Below are 17,503 nucleotides of genomic sequence, written 5' to 3' on the forward strand. Positions count from 1 at the left end.
GTGGCAGGTAGGAAGGGTGGGGTTGGGCAGACGTGAGATGTGTCTTACCTGCCTTGTAGCTCCGTCGTATGTCTCGCCATCATCTGCAGGCAAACACGTAGGGTAAAAAAAATGTTCCAAGTTCAATCAAACTTCTTGAACTCACAAGAAGTTTGGTTTTACCCTACAATGTGTTTGCCTGCAGACAACAGTGAGACACACAACAGAGCTGCAAGGCAGGTAAGATGCGTATCTCGTATCTCCCCGGCCCCACCCCTCCCCACCTGCCAGCCCCAAATTGCATCCAATTTGGGCAGGGGCAGGAAGCCCTATGCTTGGCTAGACGGGGAGAAGAGGTGGCAAGAGGAGCCGCATCACACTCCGCACGTCTTGCTTCTCGCCCACCCTACCTGCCAGCCTCCTAGACAAAGAGAAAGGGAAGGGCAGCAACCAGGCTGCTGTTACAGTACCATTGAGGCGCATGGAGCCATCTTACCTGCCTTGCAGCTCTATCACGTGTTTCACCGTTGTCTGCAGGCAAATACATAGGGTAAAAAAAAACCTCGTGAGTTCAATCAAACTTCTCGAACTCATGAGAACTTTGGTTTTACCCTACATGTTTGCCTGCAGACAATGGCGAGACATGCAACAGAGCTGCAAGACAGGTAAGACGCATGTCTCGTGTCTCCCCGGCCCCTGGTGAGTGGGGGAGAAGAGACAGCAAGAGGAGTGAGCCCCATCTCACTCTATGCGTCTTGCTTCTATCCGTCCCACATGCCACCCCCATCGATAAAGAGCCAGGTGCTGTGGAAAAGGAAGCTGGGCGGGCGCAGGCTTTGGGTGTCTGGGGCTACTGGGGGGTCGCCTGGTGGAGAGGTGGGGTCAGGGTGGGAGTTTGCAGGTGAGGGGGATGGATGGATGGTTGAATGGGAGGTGGGCGAGTGCCAAGAACACCGGGGAGATTCCCACCTTTGGTTGCCCCAGCAAACAGCTGACAAGTGGCTCCCCGCTTCCTCCACCCCTAAAATAATAAGACCCCCAATAATAAGGCCAAGCCCTTATTTCAGGTTCAAAAAAATATAAGACAAGGTCTTATTTTCGGGGAAACACGGTAACTATGGACCAGTTGTCAAGCGTCCGAATTTTAATCACATGACCAAGGGTGTTGTGGGGATGCAACAATGGTCATTAGTATGAAAATTGGTCATAAATCACTTTTTTCAGTGCTGTTGTAACTTAGAATGGTCACTAAATGAATGGTTGTAAATCAAGGATTACCTGTAATAGAATACTCTCCCTTTAGACATCAGTTTAGCCTAACCATGGTGGCATCCTAAGAAGCAGTGAACACTGAATAGTCCCAGAGGCTTTAGAGAGCAAAATATTATTTTGACATAGCACTATAATGACATGGATTTTTATTGTTCATATTATTTATTTGTTTGTCTGTTTGTTTATTTATCAAATTACCACAGGATAAAAGATACTATAACAGAGTATTAATTGTTTTACTATATGGTATTTACTGTGGTATTTACATTCATATTAAGAATGTTTTATTGTTTATATTTTGGGATTATCTTATTGTGTGTTTCTTCACAAGAATGGGCCAGCCACCATTTTTGGAGGGCAAGAATGGGCAAAAGCTTCACTCCACCAGGAATGTTGTCTTGCTGTGGTTTCAAAGTATTTTTTTCCCTCCTTACATTACCTTGACTGCTTTTGTGAGTTTTAACTGTTCCACTTTATAGATAGTCCTCACTTAATGTCCATTTGTTCATTGACCTTTGAAAATTACAATAGCGCTAAGCAAATGGTAGTTAAGACCGGCCATAAGTTACAGCCATTACAGTACCCCCACAGTTATATGATCAAAATTCAGGTGCTTGGCAGCCCACTTACCTTTATGACCGCAGAGTGTGCTTCAACACCCCCCATCTTTGTCCGAGTAACCACCTTGCACTCTGCCTTGTACCCCTGCTGCTCCCCTCTGATCTTCGCTGCCTTCTTACATAAGGTATGACGAATGAGGCAGTTTCAGGCACTCTTTATCAGCAGTGGGAGAAAGAAAATGGCAAAGGTCCATGGGGCAGCAGGGATATGCAATGGATACTTCACAAAGGGCCAGCAACTGCCTCAGCAGGTGCACCTTGACAGTATCAGGGGGAAGTTATGTCGAAAGCAGCTGTGGGGAGTAGTAGGGCAGTAGGGATAGATGTCAAAGTATAGGGCAGCTGAAAGGCCAAAAATGGAGCTAGGCAGTTGTATTAGCTTGCCCAGTTAGATCTGGTAGAGCATGTTGCAAGTCCCACCAGCTAGAGACTTATATTTGGTGGGTCCTAGGAGACGTGGCCTTTCTACAGTGGAATCCACTTTATGCAGCATCCTTCCTCTCAAAATTAGATCAGCTCCATCCCTTTTGATATTCTAAGAGGCGCTCAAGACCTGGTTGGGCTATCAGGTCTGGGTCTCCCACAGTCCTGGAATCTTGCTGAGATGCCTTTGTTGTCAAGGGGGCCATTTTTATCCCTCTCATCTCCTATGGCTTGTACGTTTTTTGTTTTTATGTTCTTTATTAATGTGGATTTTTACATTTTATATTTATAGCTTTTTAAATAGCGATCTTATCTCGTTGTACACTGCCCAGATTCACCTTTTTTTTTTAAATTTGCATTTATATCCCGCCCTTCTCCGAAGACTCAGGGCGGCTTACACTATGTCAAGCAATAGTCTTCATCCATTTGTATATTATATACAAAGTCAACTTATTGCCCCCAACAATCTGGGTCCTCATTTTACCTACCTTATAAAGGATGGAAGGCTGAGTCAACCTTGGGCCTGGTGGGACTTGAACCTGCAGTAATTGCAAGCAGCTGTGGTAATAACAGACTGTCTTAGCAGTCTGAGCCACCAGAGGCCCTTTGATGAGATGGGCATCTGTATAAAGCTCAGTAATTACAAATAAATAATAAATCCATACTAAATGCATTCCCTGAATCTATGGAAAACCCACATGTAGATACATCAATATGTGTCTCATGAAAAAATATTGAAGTTTCTAAATAAAGTTCCTACAAACTATGGCTCTGTGTAAGACTTCCCAAACCTTCTCCCGTCATGACTCATTAAATGAACATTCAATGAAATGGGAACACAGACTTAATAACCACGCACATTTCCATTTTTCAGAGCCCAGGAATTCACAATGGGGGTGGGTGGGTGGCAGATAAGATTACTACTGTATAATTGCTTCTGCAAATGCCTTCCCAACTCTTTTATTTTTAAAGGCTTTTTAAAAGTAAAATTTGCACCTAACTAATAGCCAATATTAAGTGAATTATTTTAGGTACCCCATGCCATGTGGACTCAGAGATGGTAAATACATTTGAATATTGTTCACTGTTTTGGTTTTCTGAGCAGTAGTATTTACTTTCCTATTCATATTTTAACTAACATACTTCAGTGAACCAGTTTTCAACTACGGATGCAATTTCACATAGTAAATGCAGTAGGAATCAAGTTAGTCCTGTGTGTGACAGCTAATGGAGGCCACAGAGAACCCTGCAGACAACCAATGGTACATGGGCATTACAAGGATTGAATAAAAACTAATAGCTACACCTCCATGGCTTTAGTTTAATCCAGATATTTTAATGAATATCAATATAACACCAAAATAATCTTTGAAATGAGAATATTCATTACCTGATGTCATTGAGTTATGACCACAATTGGAACCAGAACTTCTGTTACTAATCAAGGCAGCTGTTAAGTGAGTCACACCCAGTTTTACAAAAAAAATTTGGCCAAGAATGTTAAACAAATTGCAGCAGGTGTTAAGTGAATCACATGATTGTTAAGGTTGTAAACGGCAATCACATGACCCTAGATGCTGCACCTGTCATAAACACATGCCAGTTTCCAAACAACCAAATTTTGGTCATGTGACCATGGGGATGCTGCAAAGGTTATAGATACAAGGATAGATCATAACTCACTTTTCTTCAGTGCTGTTGCAACTTTGAATAGTTGCTAAATAAATAAAATTTTAAATCAAGGAGTACTAGCTGTTACTACTGGTCTAACAGCTGCAGACAGCAAGGCACTACAGAGAGTGATCAATTTGGCACAAGAAACCATTGGTTGCCCTCTAACCCCACTAGATGACATCACCAGGTCTCGCTGTTTCGGCAGACTAAGGAAGATATTTAGGAATGATTCACACCCTGACCAGTGTCTCTTTTCACTTCTACCATCGGGCAGAAGACATCGAGGCATAGCCAGCTGGACAAACAGATTTAAAAACAGCTTCTACCCATGGGCTGTGGGACTCTCAAACACAATCACAATCACCCTACACACATACGGAAACATATGACTAAGTCTTGTTTTCCAAATTACTTGTATTGGGATTATTCTCTATACTATTTATGTTGTTTTGTATTTTGTTATGAATTGTACCAGAGAGGCTAAACCAATTTTGTTGTATATATGATGTACAATGACAATAAAGGCTATACTAGGCTAGGCTAGGCTAGGCTTACTTTTCCACATAATGATCACAATTCATTACACACTTTTTCCTGTGATGGACAAACATCTTAAAGCTCTCACGAAAGAACTTCATACTTTGCCTCTTCAACTAGATCTTAACAGTCTTTTCCATTTCTTCATTTGAGTTAAAAAGATGCCCATAAAGGTATTCCTTCAGCTTAGGGAAAAATGGGAAGTCACATAGGGTGAATGTGGTAAGACAATGAGATCCAACTTTGCAGTTGCTTCTTAGATGATTGATGAAGTGTGAAATCTAATACTGTTCTGTACCATCAACATTTCCTTCTTATAATTCCAAACTCTTCTCAATAATTGTGTCTAAGTTTTGAGTATCCCAGTGTAGTCCTCTGAGTTGATAGTGGTATCACATTCAAGAAAATTCATAAGAATAATAGCAATAGCACTTAAACTTATATACTGCTTTACCATGCTTTTACAGGCCTCTCCAAGTGGTTTACAGAGTCAACATATTACCCTCAACAATCTGGGTCCTCATTTTACCCACCTTGGAAGGATGGAAGGCTGAGTCAACCTTGAGCTTGGTGAAATTTGAACTGCCAAATTACAGGTAGCTGGCAGGAGCAGACATAGCCTGCAATACTGCACTCTAACCACTGTGCCATGGCTCATACCATCAATGTCCCAAAAAACAAAAAACCTAAACTTTGCCTGTCAAAGCCTGCTTTTTGAATATGCCTTGTGATGATATTCCATGTGGGGTGATGTATAATGATGACTTTATGTTTGGTCAGTGATACAATGATACAACAAACAAATTCCTTACCCTTATTTTTGTAGCATAACAACCATTCTTGAAGCTTTCATTTCTGCCATTATCATGCAGGAAACCGATTGTGCACAAACCTCTCATTATTGAAGAACATCAATAACGTGATTCACTCATTTTTGTGAAATGCAATTGACAGCAATTTCTCTCTGAGTGATCCACTAATTGTGTTCATCGGTTTATCAAGCTCTGTCTTGTGAAACCTTTCTACTGTTACAAGTTGTCCATTTCATTCTTGGACACACAAATAAACTATCCTGGTTCACCATATTTAGATGTTTTGGCCCAACAGCACACAGTACAAATGTCAACAAAACTCTCACTATAAATGACCTGCTTTTGTCTATGAATTTAAATGGAAAGGGATTCCTGTACTCAAAAATGCATGCACTTTTCTTAAAGTGCATTGATGAATATTTACTGAAGGCTTCCATTTTATGAAAAACAGCCACATAATATTTTCTGACAGCAAGATCTCACCAATTGAAGTAAAGGATGCGAAAGAATGTATATGAATTCTAGTGTGTCAGTACTGCCATCTGTAGGTAATTTACAACTTTGGAATTAGTACTTGTCATTCAATGCTCATAGTTTGATAATCACTGTTTTAACTTACTACAAAGCAGGACTCTTAGGTTTGTGAATAATTAAAACAAATGGTTTAGAGTAAGTAACCATGAGCATCTACATTCTTGCTTAAAACTAGAGCTCTTATTTGATGAATATACAACACGTTTTACAAAAATCTGGAGAGTCATGAGGCAGTAAAACAGCCACCCCACTTGACGTTCTTTATATGTATTTGGACTAGAATTCACAGCACTCCCCAGCTGGTTTTGACCAGTGAGCTGGTAAATCTTAAGCCTATAGCCCAATACATCAAGGAAATGGAGGAAGTCACATACCATATGTATGGCAGACGTGATAAAACAGTAAAATCCAACTTTGGTGCCAGATTAGGAGACGCTAATCAATAACCAAAAAAATGCTTAATTTACTGCTCATATTGTTCCTACCAACGTGTACGATATGTAACAAAAAGTCACTGGTTTGAGATGAGTGCCTATATAATCAAATACATGAAGTTTAATACTAACTGTACTGAAATAAATTTCAAAATATTCTTGGCAATATTCATACTAGCTTGCCAAAGGAGGTCAGCCTTATCTGAAAAATATTCAGATGATATGGGTGGTATTGCCTGTTATTGGAGAAGGTGCCTTACACACACCTGGAGCTGCATGTAGGCAAATACTGATGTAATCACTACAGAATAAAGAGAGGGAGAAACAAGCAATATGGCCACCAATATCTCCTATTCCACATTATGCTTTTCAAACAATAATGTCATACAGGCCTAATCCTAGGTGTCAAGCTGCAGCATGGAAGTCCCCTATTTTCACTCCCAACATCCAAGTTCAAAATGAAGGGGGCGGGGTGGGGAGAGAATAGCTTTTACTGGAGCTTCTGAATCTTTGGCAGACAGACACAGATCCTCCAGCCAGAAGCCTACAGAGATAATGTGGATTCTCTCCACCTCTCAGTAAATAGCCAGTAATTAATTACAGAACAACAATGAATGCCAAGAACCTTGGTTTCCCTAGAGTAAGTTTAAATGAAATCCAGTTTCACCCAATAGCCAAATGGGAACTATCAACAGAACAATGGGGGAAAAATCCATACTGGGTATTTTCAGATATACCAAATAGCAGAGAAATTTGAATTTCTCTGCTATTTGGTGATTTGATTTGAATTGAATTCTGATTTCTGTTTTGCAGTATAATCTAAATACACAAGGCTTCAATACAAAGACCTCATTGTTTCTATGAAATCTTTCTTTTTTAGTATTTGAGTTCCTAAATACAATGAAGATAAAAGGAGTTGTGTAATATTTACCTGTTTGGAGGCAATCCCATTCCAGTAATCCTATATCCAGTGTGACAATTCTCCTTTTAAGTGATAAGAAATGAATTCTTAATTCTTAAAGGAAATCTAACAACTGTTCTCCCTCCATCCTTCTGTACTCTGCATGGAGTTACCTGGAAAGGATCTTGGAAGGCTTCTAATCCAACCCCCTGCTCAGCAGGAGACCCTATACAATTGGTGTCAAACTTGCGGTGTCACTTTGCCATCAGGTGACATTTTGTGATGTTTTTTCCCTTTGTGGAGCTGGGATGGTCATAGCCTGTGTATGATGAATCCAGCCCATGGTCCCCCAATTTGACACCCCTCCAGCCTATACCATTCCAGACCAATGGCTGTCCTTCTCCAGTGATGGAGCACCCACAACTTCCGGAGGTAAGCCAATAATTTATTTATTAAGCAATTGATAAATACACAAACCATTTATTGTTTCTACTGATTAATTGAAAGAAATTTGTTTCACTGTCTTAGGGAGAAATACGCAAGACTAAAGTAACCATTCGGACAAATTCCTCAAACCCAGCCGTGGATATATAATTTGCTACTTGGCAAACTGCCAACAGGTCCACTTGAATCCTGGGTGGCAGGAACAGAGGGTTCACACACATCAAGTACAGAACAGATGCTCATGCTTTGTAACTTTCTATTCTCATATGTTGAAGCGTGTCTGTTCTGTTAAGCCTCTTCTAGCTCAGCCAGAAGCTATTCAAAAACCTGCTATTTTCAGCTGTCCTCAAATGACTTACTGGTGTGGACTCTTCTTGTCAGCAGCTTGATTAGAGGTCCCAGCAGTTGCTGATCTCACTGATACAGGTATAATTTTTATTTTGAAAATGGAGAGCTCCAAGCACTGTATTATTATTTTTTTTCAGTTCCTATTTTAAAACTAAGATTATGGAAAAGGAGGCAGGGGTGAAAGAATGGGTCTACGTGAGGTTCTTTAAAAATCCTCCCGGATAAACATTGTTAAGACTGTTTTGAAGACTTTTAACATGATGGCTGTACAAAATGCTGGTTCTACACTGGGCTTCCTTTAGGTCTTGTAGATAAAGCTGGATGCGCTGGATGAAGGTATTAATGCTCCTAGAAATGTATGGATACACACTGATCTGAAATTGTACTCTGAACAGATTACATAAAGTACATCCTAGACAAGCTGAAGCATTTAAATTTAAGCTGCTCCAGGCCCCTTGACTCTAAAGGAATAAAAACAGACTTATCTTCAGACGCTCCTTTATTGTGTATAAACTCCCAGGTCTCTCTACTGTTCATCCCATATTTATATTCAGCACAGAGGGCTCCTAAAGAAAAAGTGATATATTGCCAAGGAAAAAATAAAAAGCTGCATCTTTACTCACTGAAGAGATTTTGGCGAAGAGATTTTGGCTAATAGCATTGGCTCTCTCAGACAATTTACAGTTTCTTTCTTTACTCGTAGGATTTCTGGGAAGCAGCTAACTTTGGGCTATTTCACACAGAAGCATTTTCCCTACGCTGCCCCTCTCCATTCCCAGTTGTTGCCCTCAGAATGCAGTGAGCACACTCCGGTCAACAGCAGCCAATCAGCTCTCTCCTCCAGCCAATCCTTTTTTGGTTCTCTCATCTTCATCTTTTAGTTCTCCCACCACACTTCTGAAAAAAAATCACTACTAGAGCTCCACGTACCTTCCCTAATCCAAATTTTCAGTACATTTTCTTTGAGAAATTGTAAACTGATGACAGGGGTGGTATTCATTTACCTTCCCTACCGGTTCGCAAATGTGTGCGCCTTCTGCGCATGCGCAGAGCCTCAAAAACATGGAAAAATGGAACGTCATGACGTCTGCATGGGTGGGCAGGGCATCCCGCAGTCGCTCCTTCTGGTTCACCCGAACCGGATAGAACTGGCTGAATACCACCACTGATTGGTGAGATGGCAAGTCCAAGAGAACCGTGCAAGGCATAGTTTCTATCCTTCCTCCCGTTTAATATGTTGGCTTATTTCTCTGGTGGCTTTGTAGGAGAGGAAACTCCTTGAGAGTCATGCCGTTTCTCATTATTACAGCAGCTGTGAATTGTGATGATGTGACTGCCTTTGGAGCTGTGCTTTATTGGTCTCACTACCTTTCCTCTTCCATGACCAACCCGGAAAGCCTCATTAAGAGAGAGGAGCAGCCTGAATTTTGCATTAAAGGATTGTGAGAACATAAAACGTACATACAGTAATCCAGCAATTATTGAATACTGTTTCTCTTCATGGCCTACCAGAAGCTCATGTACTTTTACATTCTACTTGTACTGTCATTCTTAGCAAAAAGTATTGCTGCCGTCAATGCCAGGCAGGAACACTTCTCTGAATCTGTAAGTTAGTAGCCAACATAACTGCTTCTTCTGAAAGTCTTATGTCACGTGTCCATGTATTAGACAATGACTCTGAAGAAGAGCCTCCAAAAGAATCTATGGAGTATCAGCCTCAGAAGACACAAGGCTAGGAATCACCTTGAGGCTGATCAAACACAGGCACCCCCTGAGCAGCTGGAGCAGTCAGATCAGTGGTGGGTTGCCCCCAGTTTGGACTGGTTCTATAGAACTGGTCGTAAAACTGGCGGGAGGCTCCACCCACTGACCTGAACATAATCAAAAGTCATCACGCGGGTATGATGTGAACCGATAGTAAAGGTAAGTAGAACCCACCCCTGAGTCAGATGGTGATGATGTAAGGCCACCCAGTCCCTGCACTGGGCGAGTAGTGTAAAGCAAAGAGCAAAGATCAGCAAGGAAGTGCACTAAAGTCTAATTAAAGGCAATAGGCTGCAGACTGATTTAGGAAGCACTCCTGCCCCATGAGCCCTTGTTGGAAAAAACCATTTGATCTCCAAGTCTTGTATGATGCTCATGTGGATTCTGCTCATGAAATTCTGACTTCTGGGTGGTTAACAGCGCTGACCTTGATCTTGGAACTCTGGAGTAGATTTTGACAATTCTTCTGCACACACTGTTAAAAACAAAATCACCCAGGCAAGTTTCTTTCAGAAATTGTGTTTTGATTTGTATTACTTGTCTGTTGTTGTCTTCTTGACCTTGAACAAACTACTAATTTCCATAGCAACTGTGAGAGTGAATGTGTATTGGAAACCAGAGGAGGATATCTTGAGCCCTTCATTATTCATCCTGATTAGATAAGCCTGAGTTCAATTATTAGAGACCGGGAATACCTTACTGGTGATCATTTTATAAAGCTTTTATAATCCTCTATCATGTATGCCTTTCTGATTTCTTCTATGAAATAAAAAGTAGCGAATCTGACCTTTTCTTATTGCTCCAAACCCCATATCCTTTTTTACTGTCCTTCCCTATACCCTTGGAGACTCTAGAACTACACATAATACTTCAGAGTGTTATTCTTTAGGTCTGTAAAGAGCCCATAGAATAATAGCATATTTATCTTCTTCTTTCTTCATAGCTCTTCTTTGGCTCTTTCACAGTTGTTGTGCACAAGATTGACATTTGAAGTGAGACATCCACTACAACTTCAAGGATTTTTTCCCGGTTTATTTATTTATTTATTTATTTGTTCGTACTTTTATACCGCCCTATCTCCCTAGGGACTCATTACTCATGACCAGTTCATGAATCAAAATGTGATGTTAGAATTCAGTGCCTTGTTATCTAAGTACAGTTTCTGTTATAAAAGAGCTGAAATGAAACCATAGTTTAAAAAGAAAATGATAGATTTATTGTACAAAATCATAATGCTATAAAGCAATTACTGGTAATTCCGTCCTAAATTACCATCAAAGCCTTGTTTCCTTCTATAAGCTTTTTTTGAAATGGACTCTACCCTACTTGGGATGTGATAGATGAGTCCTGTAGAGGTCTTTGCCTTCATCCTTCTTTGACTCGCTGATTTATGGAATTTTATTGACAACAGCTCTAGCGGAAACCATTTCTCCTCACCCTCTCCATCAAAGATAACATGTCATAGACACTGATACTGAACACAGACAGTTCAGAGGGGTTGATGGAGGAAATTAGGCATCAGTAAACCATGAAATACGTGTGACTGGCGTGTCTACGGTAGAGCAGCTTAGGAGGGGCTGCAGTGTCATTCTATAAGAATACAGATCACTGCTCACTTGAGAGACATAAGAGCATTTTCTGCTCTTAACTACCATTCATGGAGGATTAACATATTTTTGTCAGTCAGAATTACCCTGGCTCCTTGTCCACGTAGCACATGGAGGCTGTTGACTGTTATGCATGAGATGTACAATCCATACCCCATGTTAGGAAGAAGTGACTTTCAGCACCATAGATCAAAATTTTATCAAGTCAATCCCAGAGAATCAGACAAAATCTGTTTGATCATAATCTAGCCATGCAGTCCATGGGATATTCTATAAAGTCACCAATCAAGGACTTTACCAGGAAACAAATTGCTTGATTTTGAAGCATTTAAAAGTAGCCCCCTGGTGAAAGAGGCAGCAAATTTAATCATAATAATTAATAATAATGTCATCACTTAGCATAACTTCCCAGCAATATCTCAAATATTTCTTAATGTTGACCATACTATTTGAGCCATATAGTGTGATTTTTATTGCCGTATTTAAATCAGATTTAATTTAATCGAATCGCATTTTATTAAAGTTTTGGTTCATTGCCTGAAGTTTCAACTTTGATATTTCTATTTTGTTTTATCTTTACAGCCTCACTTTTTTTGGTTTGGACCTTATTTATTTATTTTGGGCACTTTTCTTTTTTTAATCTGAGCACTACTGAGTTTGTAGTATTATCTCAGTTCTGAGCCTGGTCTGGGAATTGCTTAATCTCCAACGTCTTTCTCCTGATTCTTGGATAGTTTTGTTCTGGTGCTTTACGCTGTTTTAAGTGACAAGGTCATTTTCATTGCTTGCCTAAAGGAATCTCTTTATATCATGAAAAAAAACCAACAACCCTACAGTGCAAAAAGGTACATTCAGCAATATCATTGAGGAATTCTCTAGAATTTGCTAGTTTTACATTTATAACCCAAAGGAAAGAGACATGTAACAGTGCCATGAGATGTCCTTGTTTCTCTTACTCAGGGAAAAGTTATTAGGACTATCATTTGTGCCATCAAAACTTTCCTCTGACATACAACAATCTCTACTGTACTATTTCCCCTGCAAATAGTTTCATGGGGTGGGGGGTGTCACTCTCTGTAATAGTATATTAAAAATGGTCCTGACAATCTTGAAATATCCAATGCATGTCTGTTTTTGACAATATTTATAATCCAAATAAATTATAGCTTTAGATTGGAATGATACATGATTGTTCACCATTTAGTTGAAGCTATTTGCAGTTCTGTAGAAGCACAGGGTATAAATCTTATTTTGAAATTATTTTGACTATGTTTCTATTTAAAATGTAGATTTTTATAATACTACAGAAAAAGTGAAGCCGACTGTCCTGCAGTAGCTTTTTATTGACATCTCCTGATTAGGATTTCTGTTTGGAGAATGTGTCTATCTGCTTGGATTTATTTCTCAGGTGTTCTTTAGTCATTATTTCTTAGAAGATTGCCTAGGAAAGTTTCGTATAAAGATTAGGTTAATTAAAAATAAAAGCTTTTATTTAAGTAAAACAGCTTAGCTTTCTGCCTTCTTCCTTTTGCAAAGTTGTACCACTTATATTTGCCGGGCTTTCAACTGTATTCCAGCATCCATCCATTTAGGCTAGTCTGATTGACATGGACAGCAGAAAATGTTCAATATCTGAGTTAGAACGTTACTCCTGTACTGGTACTTGATACTTCTTATTCTTCCTCACCTAATAGAGTATTGGAAAGAAATGGCGTAAAGGAACTTAGAGCCCTGTCCATCCACAGGATAATTCTTTAAAAACAAAACAGAATTGGGTATGAGAGTAAAAGGTAAAGGTTTCCCTGTCCAGTCCCATCCGACTATAGGGTGCGGTACTCATTTCTGTTTCTTGGCCAAGGGAGCCAGCATTGTCCAAAGACATTTTCCGTGGTCATGTGGCCAGCATGGCTATACACCAAAGGGACATGGAACTTCGTTACCTTCCTACCAAAGTGATACCTATTAATCTACTCACGTTTGCATGCTTTCAAACTGCTAGGTAGGCAGGCTCACCCTGTTGCGCAGCACTCAGGTCTCAAACCCAGACACTCAGCTTTCCAGCTGACAAGCTCAGATGCTTTTTAACCACTGAGCCCTATGCGGCTCATATGAGGCTCATATTATTTAATAGAAGGAGGAATTCTGGTATTTCGTTTACGAGGCTTCGTGAATTAAGTAGTTTGCATTTAAGGTCTGTGGCGGTGGATTTTGAGGAAGTTAGGGGCATGCATGTCTAGTGGTTGTTGTTGGGATGGTGGTTATTGGGGTGAGGACCATAGTTCTTACTTTTAATAAAGTCAGCACGGTAATCAATGTATACGTTCATTTCTCCCCGGTTTTGGCGTGTTTTGAGTTCAGCACGTAGTTTACGGGAGCGGATTCTTTGAAGTGTAGATAGGTCAGGCCTTGAGCAAAGTTTGTTATAGTTTGAGTTGCTTCTTATAATCGAGTTGATGGGATGAATGAATTTCCTTTTGCTGGTCTCGTTTTTGCATATTACTCTGCAGAAACATGGAGCCACTGAGGCATCACTGTATTTAAACTTATATTTAATAATATAATTATATTTACATATTTATATTTAAACATCAAACTTATATAATATAATATTATATCATATTATAATATTATTATATTATATTTATTATATTATAATATATATAATCATATATTATATTAATTAAACTTATATTTAAACATCACTGTATGTAAACTTATAGTCATATTAGGTGTGAAAATAGACTTTAGTAAAAGAGAGAGGGAGGGAGGGAGGGGGAGAGAGATCAAGTTAAAAATGAGCCACATCTGGATGTGGGTCTACAGAGAAATGACTTCCTAAAAATGGATTCCTATAGAAAAGTCTGTGCCTTCAGACACAGCACAGAGTGTTTTTCAACTCTGGCAACTACTGAAAAAAATGTAAAAACAAAAATCCAGTTCTGCTTATTTCCCTACATTGTTACTCTGGATAATTTAATGGTTGTCCTCTAACCATTTAAAAAAAACACTGCTCTACTAATCTATTTCAGTAACTTAGACGAGGCAAAAATTTAGACCGTGCCAGAGCTGAAAAAGCGAAGAGATGTGATTGGTATGTAATTAGGAAATCTCTAACAGAAAATGTAGATTATAGGATGTTTTTTAAAAAGTGTAGTAGAACAGGTCATTTCCATGCTGTTGCCTGGAAAACAGCATTTATATATCAATGAAGCAACCAGACTTAGTTAATATTTTGTAGGAGCCAAAAGTATTTCGAAGATTAACAAAAATGAACGGAGTGCACCTCTATTTTGGTTTAGTTCTGGGTATTTGCACATATTAAACACAGTCCCCATCCTCTACTCAAATTGGCTAGCTGCGTATTTCAAGCTGCATGATATTTTCACAGAACTTCATTCTTCATTAAACTGTCAAATTAGAAAATTAGGAAACCTGTCAGACTTAAGTAACAGTTAAGATTGATGGTGATATTTTAGATCAAAATTCTGGATACTTTCATTTCAATCTTTTCTCTAATTCCTCCCTCCTGATCCTGAGAGAAATTTTTACAAGTAGAGGATGAATTGTTTAATACAGAACACTGCTCATTAAACTCCCCCCCCCCAGTAAAGTATAATCAGAAGAAATTTGACGTTTTGGTAGATATGAAAATGTTTATACAAGTAATTCTGCTGTGTTAATTACTGTGGCGGGAGGTCCCCTGCATTCAGAATTATTGGCAGTAAAACAATTCTATTTCTGCACATACCTCTGTTCATTGCTTTTCAAATTGATCTCATGGCAGGAGAAACATTTCCAGAATTTTCCTGTACATCTTCCAGTTGGCTTCCATTGACAAGGACATGGTCCCTGGGATGCTGTTGCCCCTTTATACCTGCTGTGTCTGAAGTTAACAATTAATTAGCTGGCAATGGTAAACGTGTATGATCTCTTTGGGGTTTTCCGCTGAAGCAATTGGTAAAATGCAGAATTTGGAATACAAGTGAAGGAAAACTTAGGCATTGATATACCATTTCTCAAGCTTTCTTCCCAGCTTTCTTTTTTGCCTTTCAAAAGATAGATCTTATTTCTCAAAAGTTGGGAAATTCCCGGACTTAGTATTATAGCTGCATTAGGTTGTAGTCAGGCTATTTTCAGCAATAAGGCATTTCCAAACCAGAGGTTTTTAACAGGCAACACAAACCTGAGATTATCAGTTGTTGCTCCTGAAATGAGTTTGAAGTATATGTAGGTAGCCCTCAGCTTACAACCATTTTGGAGCCAACTCAATTTTAGAAATTTTTTGCAATGGTCATTAAGCAAACACGACAGTTGTTAAGTGAATGTGTGGTCATTAAGTGAACACATTGTCTGCAGTGACTGTTCTATTTCCTGGAAATGGATGTCAACATTGATTTTTTGGGGGGGAAACCCATAAATCACTGTTATATAACTGTGGGACATCACAATATGCCATCAGTGTAGTCCAGTTATTGGGCCTTTAAAATGTGGTCACATGCCTAAGGGGGGACTGTTGGAACAGTCCAGGTGATAAGTACCATTTGGGAGATCTATCATAACTTTGATGGAAGTTATAGGGCACTTCCCCATACAAAATAAAAAAGGAAGGGATAATTTGAAAACTATTAGAGACCAAAAGAGGAACTTACTGCTTTTTCAAGACCTCTGTATACATTTTGCATAGTTGACTGAAGAGATAGTTTATCTCACCCCACACCCCACACCCCACACCCAAGCAAGAACTGGCTTTGTTTGGGGTTAAATCAACTGTTTTCTGTGGAAGTTGATAATTCATAAGCGTTAAATAATAAGCGTTAAATAATCTGCACAACACATATGACCACGCAATTTATGACACACAATATGACGAGATCACTCTATGCAAACAAGGCCCATTGATATGTGTGGGTATTTGTATGTGTATATGTGTAGGGCCATGGTGATGCAGAGCCATGGGGTCACAGTGGTTAAAATGCAGTATTGCAGTCTAATTCTGCCGACTGCCAACAGTTTGATTCTTACGAGCCCAAGGTTGACTCATCCTTTCATCCTTCCAAGGTTGGTAAAATGAGGACCCAGATTGTTGGGGGCAATATGCTGATTCCGTAAACCACTTAGAGACGGTTGTAAAGCACTGTGAAGTGGTATTTAACCTGAAGTGCTATTTTATATATATGAGCTTGCAGTATATAGGGTAGAGAGGTAGTTGTATAGCATAATTTTCTATTTCAATCATGAGACCAAATCTTTGTTTCAGGTGAGACTTTTCAAGAAAAGAAAAATAGACCTCCCAAATGGTACTTATCACCTGGACTGTTCCAACAGTCCCCCCTTAGGCATGTGACCACATTTTAAAGGACTATTTTGCCCTTTGGTGTCTTGTAAACTTGGCCCTAATATACAGCTGGTCCACCTAACTACAATGATTCACTTAACAACTGTTTCAAGAAAGGTCCTAAAATGGGGCAAAACTCAACAAATGTTTCTCTTAGCTACATAAATGTTGGGCTCAATTATGATTGCAACTCGAAGACTGCCTTTTATTTTCTATAATAATAAGGATAGCCATTTCTACTGTTATTCCTCCTAGCTTGATTCTGACAATATCTAGGCTAGACTCTTTATCTGAGCTGCCCTTAAATTGTGTATGTTGTATATTTTATTTTATTTATTTTATTATTTAAATTTTTATACCGCCCTTCTCCCGAAGGACTCAGGGCGGTTTACAGCCAGATAAAATAAACATTCCTATTACAAAATAAATACTATTAAAATACCACTAAAAAACTTATTCAATTTGGCCGCAATTAAAATTTAGCAAATAATAAAACCCATTAAAAACCCATTAAAAACCCATCGATAAAACCCAATTAAAAACCCATAAAAAGCTAACCCAGTCCAGCGCAAATAAATAAGTGAGTTTTGAGCTCGCGGCGAAAGGACTGTTGGATTAGCCCAGAAGCCAGTCTAGTCCAATGCTGTCTTCCACAGTAGTCAATATTTATGGGGAACCTTAGAAGCAGAAGCATGTTAGCTTCTTCCCTTTTGGGTTGCCCAGCAACTAGCAGTTTGAGGCATATTGGAATTGATTCAGAAAATAAGCTGGAATGAGCCATTGGGAATATATCTTGCCAACTTTCACATCTAAACAAAT

The 17,503-nt window shown here is 39.3% G+C and overlaps 1 long non-coding RNA gene across 6 annotated transcripts in view; it reads left to right on the top strand.

The window, feature by feature from the left end:
- Window positions 1-13,867, top strand: part of LOC131191058 (uncharacterized) — a 60,044-nt gene extending 46,177 nt beyond the window's left edge. For 5 of the 6 annotated variants that reach the window (XR_009153416.1, XR_009153413.1, XR_009153412.1 and 2 more), the window contains 3 exons: window positions 4,973-5,101; window positions 7,356-7,618; window positions 7,715-8,056. This is a non-coding gene — a long non-coding RNA (uncharacterized LOC131191058). Of the gene's footprint in view, window positions 1-4,972; window positions 5,102-7,355; window positions 7,619-7,714; window positions 8,057-8,681 lie in introns of those variants that run through there. The other variant, XR_009153415.1, reaches the window with a different exon arrangement.
- Window positions 13,868-17,503: the final 3,636 nt, after the last annotated feature.

This window comes from Ahaetulla prasina, chromosome 2, assembly GCF_028640845.1.
Source record: "Ahaetulla prasina isolate Xishuangbanna chromosome 2, ASM2864084v1, whole genome shotgun sequence".
NCBI classification, from domain to species: domain Eukaryota; kingdom Metazoa; phylum Chordata; class Lepidosauria; order Squamata; family Colubridae; genus Ahaetulla; species Ahaetulla prasina.